At 45.8% G+C, this 9135-nt stretch overlaps 1 long non-coding RNA gene across 1 annotated transcript; it reads right to left on the minus strand.

Moving 5' to 3' along the window:
* Nucleotides 1–784: 784 nt before the first annotated feature.
* Nucleotides 785–2671, minus strand: LOC115064994. The gene is made up of 3 exons (XR_003844795.1): nt 2595–2671; nt 1356–1643; nt 785–814 (listed from the first exon to the last, which is right to left on the minus strand). It is a non-coding gene; the product is annotated as an uncharacterized LOC115064994 (long non-coding RNA).
* Between the last annotated feature and the right edge of the window lie 6464 nt (nt 2672–9135).

Below are 9135 nucleotides of genomic sequence, written 5' to 3' on the forward strand. Positions count from 1 at the left end.
CATCCAGAGCAAGTATGTCCGATGGCAATTGTGTTGGCTCTCTGGAGTAGGCAAATCAGTCAAGCTGGAAAGTGCAATGGTTCCCAGGGCCAGTGGACAAATGTAGGATTGCCATTTGAGAGGACGGAAAGCTACAGGAAGCCAATGGTGGAGACAGGGATATGACTGTGGGACGTTACCTTAAAATGCTAAACTGTACGATTTAAATGACCAGATGTGGTGGTGCGCGACTCTCATCTTTAAGACTGAAGCAGGGGATTACACATTTGAGGATAGTCTGAGCTATATTAGGAGACTGCCTGAGGGAGGGAGGGAGGAAGAGGGAGGAGATTAAAATGTTTTTAATCTCAACTACTCTGGAGGTTGAAGCAGCAGGATCACAAATTCAAGGTTAGACATTGCAAAGCCCTGTCCCAAAATCAAGCGAGTCCAAGAAAAATCAAAGTTGGGGAAAGTTAGTCAGGGTAAAGCACTTGTCCAGTGTGTACAACACGTCTAGGTTTCATCCTCAGGACCTTTAAAAGATGGAAATGGAGCTGGGCATCGTGGTGAACACATTTCATCCCAGCATTTGAGAGGCAGAGACGGGCAGATCTCTGTGAGTTCAAGGACAGTCTGATCTACAAAACAAGTTCCAGGACAGCCAGGACTACACAGAGAAACCCTGTCTTAGTCAGGGTTTCTATTCCTGCACAAACATCATGACCAAGAGACAAACTGGGGAGGAAAGGATTTATTCAGCTTACACTTCCATGTTGCTGTTCATCACCAAAGGAAGTCAGGACTGGAACTCAAGCAGGTCAGGAAGCAGGAGCTGAGGCAGAGGCCATGGAGGGATGTTACTTACTCGCTTGCTTCCCCTGGCTTGCTCAGTTTGCTTTCTTATAGAACCCAAGACTACCAGCCCAGGGATAGCACCACCCACAAGTGGCCTTTCCCACCTTGATCACTAATTGAGAAAATGCCCCACAGCTGGATCTCATGGAGGCATTTCCTAAACTGAAGCTCCTTTCTCTGTGATAACTCCAGCNTGTGTCAAGTTGACACACAAAACCAGCCAGTACAATTGACCCCTTGTCAACTTGACACACAAACACATCACTAGTAAGCCTCAACCCTTACTTTCTTACCCATCCCCAGACATAAATGACTTTAAAAGTCCCACAGTCTTGCATATTGAAAGTTCAATCCCTTTAAAAATAACCACTATCTTTTAAAATTCAAAGTCTTTAAAAAAGAAGACCTGCTACTGCTGGACAACATCTAAGCTGCTGTCCCCAGCTATAGAGCAGACTAGGGAGAGAGAAACATTTCTCTAAAGGACCCTGGGCAGAGACCTGGATGTACACACTTACCAGACAGAAAGCAGCCCTGGAGGACAAGTTCAACCCTTTGCTTCATTGTGAATCGCTGCACAATGAGCGCACAGTTGGAAGGAAACAGCTCATGCTCAGGGTTTGGGAGTGGGTGGGCTGGCTCTCAGAGCAGCAGGGCTCCGCCCCCATGCACCTGTGTACTCCGTCCATGCCATTTGCTAGACTGGCAGGCTGTCGGGAGGGAAGGACACCACGAGTTCTCTGAGGAGCTTGAGAGCTTGGTCCAAGAGTAGAGAAACGGACTTGAGTCTGCAGAGAGCATCTGGCCTGGTAAAGATGCAACACAATGATCAATAACCCTGCTGGCTTAGGAACAGGAAGCTTGTATACTTCAGGCCCAGGTACTGTGGGATGTGCTTTCCTAAACCTGCCCTCTGGCCTCAGAAGCTTTGATTGACAGAGTCGTGCCCATTCTGAGCAGAGGAGTTGCATTAATGGAGCATTGTGTCAGCTTTTCCACAGTCGTATGGCACAGATAGGCCACCAGTTAGGTTTCCTGCCTCTCAGCCAAAGGAGGCATTTTTCAGCCCTCTCGACTCTCCTAACACAAGTGTCACCCACCAAACATCCAAAAAATCCTAGGGCCCGGCACGGCTCTGGCTTTCCGTTCAAGCTGGCAGACAATTGGGGACGTGAAATGGAGACCTTCCCAAAAGTGGGTAGGATGGCAGCCAAGAGGGACAGATGTGGCTTCCCCAGTCAGCGTCCTCTGCTGGAGGGAAGGAGACACCAGACACCCCTGACATGTGGTGGGGGAGGCTCACCCCTGGGGCTCTGCCATCTGGACACTGGCTGACTAGGGTGGCAAGCAACAGACATCGCACCTGCTCAGGGCAACCTGCTCATGAACATGATGGCATGGAGTGAGGCTGTAAGTACCCCATGACCTGATGTCTCCTTTCAGTGAGTCTGCGGCAGTGTGAAATGGCCAGACCCACTCAAAACAGACAGAAAATGAACTACTTCCCCCAACCCCCATCCCCCCAGGCAGGGCTGCCAAAGGGCTTATCAGCAAAGGGAAAAGAGCAGAACTCTGAGCCAGAGAAACACAACAGCAACAAAACAAACAAAGCAGACAGTAACAGACAGAAAGGACACACACACACACAGAGAGACAGAGACAGAGACAGAGACAGAGACAGAGACAGAGACAGGCAAAAAAGATAGGCAGAGAATTAGTTTAACCACAGAAGTAACTTACTAATTTCTGAAACTTACTGGAAGTCACCAAAGAGGAGAAGACACCAAGCCAGGCGAGGTGGCCAATCCTTGGAGACATGGCATGTGGACCATGCTGGACCAGCTGTCCGGAATGACTGGATTGCTGTTGACGGGCCCAAGCCTCCAGGGAGCTGGGGTTTTGGATGGCGTTGCCATGGGCTGATCACAGTTGTTTACATCTGTTCTTAGGAGTACTGAAACAGTGCCCAGTACCGTGCTCCAAGCCCCATGCTTCAGAAACCTAGCTGGTCCCCTCAGATGCAAACAGGCCAGCTCTAAGAAGAATCTTTGCAGGACAGGTCTTCAGGCGGTACACTATGGACACTGTACAGAGTCTGAAGCCGTATTGAAGGAACTGTTTCCAGTGCCAGCATCTGCCACCTGTCTAGAGGTTCAGTGTCCTTTGGGAACAGTGATGTGCACAGGCACAGACACCTCCCCCACTTGTTGGTATGAGCCCTAGCCCTAACTGATATCCAGTAAATGATATTCAGTGATATCCAGTAACTGATATCCAGTGACTAAAATATTCCTAGGCCATTGCTCTTCTATTGTCTTTTCTTTTCTTTCTTTCTTTTTTTTTTTTTAGACAGGATTTCTCTGTGTAGCCCTGGCTGCCCTGGAACTTGCTCTGTAGACCAGGCTGGCCTTGAACTCACAGAGATTTTCCTGTCTTTGCCTACCGAGTGCTGGGATTAAGGACGTGTGTCACCACTGCTGTGTTGTCTAGTATTGGTCACAAACGCAGACTCAGATTACTCTTTTCCCCTTCTATCCTCTCTCCTTCCATCCCTTCCCTCTTTTCATCCCCTTTCCCCCCTGTGTTGCTGGAGATTGAACCCAGACCCAGACTCACACATCAGGGAAATGCTCATCCTACTAAGCTACACCCCTGACTCTCCACCCTTCATCCGGAGGCCATTTGAGTGTGCTGCATTTTTTGGATATTCCTGTGGGTAGGAGGCTGCTCCTCTTGACTGACCATCACTTAGTGCCACACTTCTCTGTGCCCTCAGTCCTGCAGTGTGCTTGCTAGACCCTAACGTCTGCCCTCCTCTAAGCCATGCGACTGAATATCCCAGTAAGGTTTTGAGTATAGCCTGGACCTGTCGCCGGAGCATCAGTTCTACAGAAAATCATTCATTGACTCCTGAGACTCTCACTGTCACCTGAGTAAGGAAAGCCCTTATTAGCCGAAGCTGACAAGCTCCAGGATCCATGAGAAAACACCTCAATAGTGGCAGCTGAGGCTATCTGTAACAAGATGGAATAAGCCCTCCAAAAAAAAAAAAGAGTGTTTTTAAAATCACCAAAGGGCATCACAGAGCACATTCTTCACTGAAGGCTGCACACTGAAGGGTACTCTTCTACCCACTATACTTAAAACACACCCAGTCCTGCTCTGCCTGTAACTTTAAAGAAAAGTCCCCAGAACGGTGGGATGAGACCAAGGGGGATCCACATGTGTAAGAGCACCCTGCCCTATCCACAGAGCAGTCATAAAGCTCCAGAGGGGTCACCAGTGTTGGCACCCAGGAAGATAACAGAAATGGCTTGAATATTATGTAAACTGGAGGAGGGACCCGGGTGCAGAAGAATACAGAGTGAAAGAGATAGGACAAGAAACTAGGCTTGGGGTGTAGTTCGGTGGTAGAGTAGCTGCTTAGCAAGCCCCAGGTCCTAGATCCAACCTCTTAGGGGTAGGGATGTGAGAGAATGAAGTGCATACAAAAATTACTATGAGAGTTTAAGAAAGATCTGCACTCAGTGAAGAGGAGCTCAAATATGAAATATTAAAATGGGAAAACAGAAAAACTAAAGGATAGATATGAAACTTTACTACAGAGGGGGCAGTGGCTGGCCAGGAGACCAGCTCTGAGAACTTGCGCTGGCTGCTTTCCTTGTCTCTGTGACTGAATTTCTGATGGGAACAGCTTATGGCAGCAGAGGTTCCGTCCTTAGATTGAAAAGACACTGTTCTAGCCAGGCGTGGTGGCACATGCCTTTAATCCCAGCACTCAGGAGGCAGAGGCAGGCAGATTTCTGAGTTCGAGGCCAGACTGGTCTACAAAGTGAGTTCCAAGACAGCCAGGGCTACACAGAGAAACCCTGTCTCAAAAAAAAAAAAAAAAAGAAGAAGAAGAAGAAGGAGGAGGAGGAGGAAGAGGAGGAGGAGGAGGAAAGAGAAGAGAAGAGAAGAGAAGAGAAGAGAAGAGAAGAGAAGAGAAGAGAAAAGAAAAGAAAAGAAAAGAAAAGAAAAGAAAAGAAGAAAAAGGAAGAAAAGACACTGTTCTGCGTAGGCAGGGAAGTCACCATGGAACTCACGGACCTTCAGGACTCAGCCGTGGGAACCTGAGGCTACTTGCTCACATCTTTATGGATCAGGAACAGAGAGGTCCTTGGGATGAAACAGAGGCAGAGCCATAACCTATTAAGACCCGCTCCTATGGAACTATGTCTAACCAACTAGACTTGGGTCCAACCTCCCCTTCCCACCCCCCAGGAGCTCATGCTGGAGTTCATGTGTTCAAACATGTGAGCCCAAGGAGGGTAGTTCACATCTTAAGCTAAAATGTCAGTATCTGGTAAGATAGAAGGCACGAGGCAGCGACAGCGAATATGTGAAGGAGACAAACGGAAGGACTAAGTTGACAGGAGACTGGAAAGGTCTGACATCTTACATTTGGGGCATCTGCACAGTTCCTCTCCTCTAGAATGACATTCTACCCCCTAAACCAGTGGTTCTCAACCTTCCTAATGTGACCCTTTAATACAGTTCCTCATGCTGTGGTGACGCCCCCAACCGTAACATTATTTTTGTTGCAACTTCCTACTGTTATGAATTGTAATGTCAACATCAGTGTTTTCTAGTGGTTTTAGACAACCCCTGTGAAAGCATCATCAGAACCCCAAAGGGGCTGTGACTCACAAGTTGAGAACCACTGCCCCTGAATGAGCCTTGCAGAAAATTTGTGTCATGAAGTCTTGCTTCTTTGCTATCTTAATTAGGTTTCTATTGCTGTGATAAAATACAATGAACAAAACCAGCTTGAGCAGGACAGGGTTCTATCCCCTTACACTTCCTGGTAACCACCCATCACAAAGGGAAGTCAGGGCAGGAACTCAAGGTAGGAGCTGATGCAGAGTTCATAAAGGAGTGCTGCTTACTAACTTGCTCCCTGTAGCTTGCTCGACCTGTTTTGTTATAGCACCCAGGGTGGTGCTATTAACAATGGGCTGGGCCCTTCCACACTGATCATTGATCAAAACAAAACAAAACAAAACAAAACAATACACACTACGGGCCAGTCTGGAGGGTCATTTTCTTGACTGAAGTTTCCTCTTCCCAAATTACTCTAGCTTGTGTCAAGTTCACATAAAATTAGCCAGCCAGCACACTTGGCAACAGCTAAGCAGGTGAAACTGTGGTATAGATGGCCAATGGAACCTCCCTAGGAATATGAAGTTTGCTTCATGGCTTCTGCCAGTCTATGGTTCTCAATGACCTTACAGGACACCTACATTTGAGCTCTGTGGGTGGACGTCTTCTGCTATAATGAATGGAGGTACAGAGAATGTTGGCTTAACAGAGAAAATCCAGCCATGCAGAGGTATCCAGAGCAGAAGGACCATCTGGCTACCAGGTAGAGCAGTTAGCTACTTTAGCTCCAGACAGTAGTGGAACATCTGGTTCCAGCCTTGTGAGAGATGACTCTTCCACTGATGTCCCATGAGACCCTCCTGACCTTTATGCCACCCTCTTCTTCACTCCACTGAGCTTATTCTTGTATGAAATTCCAATTCTATTGACTCATCAAGAACCCTCAAGGTCAAATAAAGAAGCCTAGACATTATTTCATGGTGTGTGGAGACATTGCTTAACCAGTAAGGCAGAAGTTCTTCAACCACACTTACAGAACTTAGTGAAGTGCATCTGATCAACATTAGAGTGATCTAATGACCACTCCAGTAATCCTTCAGATGGGTTTTGGCTTATTTTCTGTTGGGAATCCAGCTAGGTTGTCTATACTACTCATAAACTTCAAATCTTCCTGCCCCAACCTTTCAAGTGGCTACAGGCATGGGTAGCACCACTTTTACCTAATAAGTGGCTCTTGAATTAAAAAGTCAATCTTAGACTTAAGTCATTTGTGGGACACCATCTTGTAGCCCAATAAGAGAATAAAGAATCCAGAGAGAGAGAGAGAGAGAGAGAGAGAGAGAGAGAGAGAGATGTGTGTGTGTGTGTGTGTGTGTGTGTGTGTGTGTGTGAGAGAGAGAGAGAGAGAGAGAGAAACTTTGCTATCTCTCACAATTCTTCCAGAAACAACTGATTTATTATGTAGTACATTTTTTCATCTCCATAGTATATTTTTCAGAATATGTGTATATATAATAGTGCTTAAATGGTACCAAAAGTCACTTTTAATGTACTCTCCTTATAACATATGAGCATTAGAGATAGACATAATACACTCCCAAGTACTTGAATGACAAATATGTGAACACAATGAAAATACTGGTGTGGGCATCTATATACTTCCTTTCAAGTAGCATAACATTTCTCAGCTCTCCCTGTTGTCTCGTATTTGGAGACTGTTAAGAAGAAGAGAGTAACGAGACAGATGAACTAGAGTGTTAGCACATAAAAACACTGTGGCAAGGATACATAACTAAAAAGTAGCATCTTTGACCAGATAATAAGTGGCCTGGCGATGCCACTACAGTCCCGCCCAGCCCTAAATTGGTGCAGATATTGGATTCCTAACGTGATGGTATGAAAATATGGGGGTTATGGGAGATGATTAGGTCTTGAGGATTGAGCCCCCATGAACACTATAGTGCCCTACAGAAGAGGCTCTGTAGGAACCCAGAAAAGAAAAGGGATTGTAACTAGGATACTGGTTAGTGTTCATAAGGCATAGTTGTTGATGCTTTGACTTGGCGTTGCTAAGGACCACAAGTAGTAACTTCCTGTCAATCATAAGCAGGCCAGATTATAGTTCTCATCTCTGCAATATTCATTCTGTATGGTTTCTCCCCTACTGATAACAGAGCTACACAATGGGTCCATGGCCTTAGAGGCCCAGGCTGCCACGAGCTTCAGCTTGTCCTCTTCTTTAGTAAAGCTTAATTATCTCTTATCTAAAATTCTTTGGACTCAGTGGGTTTCAGATATTGAATTTTTCAGAGTTTGGAATATTTGTCTAGACTTTAAAATCTATAACAGTCTAGAACCCCAAACTTTTTAGATGTCATACCAACATGTTTTAGATTTGGGAGTGTTTGGCTTAGATTTGATTTGATTTAGCTTTTTGTTTGTTTGTTTGTTTGTTTGTATGGTTGATTGTTTTAGACAGAGGTTCCAGTATCCCAAGTTGGTCTTGGAATCACCAAGTCATGGAGGGGGAACTTGAATTCCTTGGGTTACAGAAGTGGGCACAATTCTTGGACTGGGGAATCATATCCAGAACTTCATGAGTGATAAGCAAGCAATTAACCAATTGAACCACATCTCCAGCTTCAATTTCGGAGCATTTTCTTATTTTCAATTTTCAGGTTAAGGATGATCAACTTAATATGAATTGCAAAGTTTCCTTTTTGTTGACATCATGTTGGATTCCTGTTGCAAGCAATGCCAAGAGTCTGCCCCAGGACTTGCATAAAGCAGAGCATCATCAAACAGTTGGTCTTCTTCAGGAGACAGGTCCACAGGAAGACAAAAAGTAGTAAGCAGTGGATAGCCTATACTGCTTTCACCATAGTAATTCCCTCTTGCCCCAGGGCAGGGGCCAGCCTGACTATGCAGAGTCTGAGAAGTTTCTTTGAAGCCCCAAAACAGGATAGCTCCCTATAGCACATGGTCTTACAGTTGCACTGCATCAACTATAGAAAGCCCCAAAACAGGATAGCTCCCTATAGCACATGGTCTTACAGTTGCACTGCATCAATTATAGAACTCTTAATGATACAGCAACCCCCTAAAGAAGTGAGACATGGGAAAATCAGCCCATACAAGATCGACAAGCTGAGCCTCTACAGGCTGTCCTGTAACCACTGCCATTTCTTGGGGCTGTGGCCGCTTTGGCATCCATCTTTGCTCTTGACTCTTAGTGGCCAGCATCAAAGTCTCTTGGCTGGTGGCAGGCAGTGCTTCCTGTCTCCCAAAATAACCAGAGGTCATAGTTACCACTAACACCCAACAGCATTCGCTTGCTGCTGGAGTCACTGAGCAGACGGAAGCAGTGGAGGAATTGAAGACTGGCCATGTGATTTTTGTTTTGTTTTGATTTGTTTTGATAGAGTAAGGTCCCTTACAGGGAGAGAGTGACCAGACAGAATTGTATTCTGTATTCCTGAAGAGAGAGAAAGAGAAAGCAACGTAACAGTCATTTAATTATGATTTAATATTAACAAGCTCCAAACTTTCAAATCCCCTTCAACGGAGCCTCTCACCTTCCAAGTGACTTCAACACAACTGCTTCAACACAACCCCCTCTATGTCTGGGGCATCAATTTGATTTACGGAGCATTTCGA

Source organism: Mus pahari, chromosome 11, assembly GCF_900095145.1.
Source record: "Mus pahari chromosome 11, PAHARI_EIJ_v1.1, whole genome shotgun sequence".
Classification (NCBI taxonomy): Eukaryota; Metazoa; Chordata; class Mammalia; order Rodentia; family Muridae; genus Mus; species Mus pahari.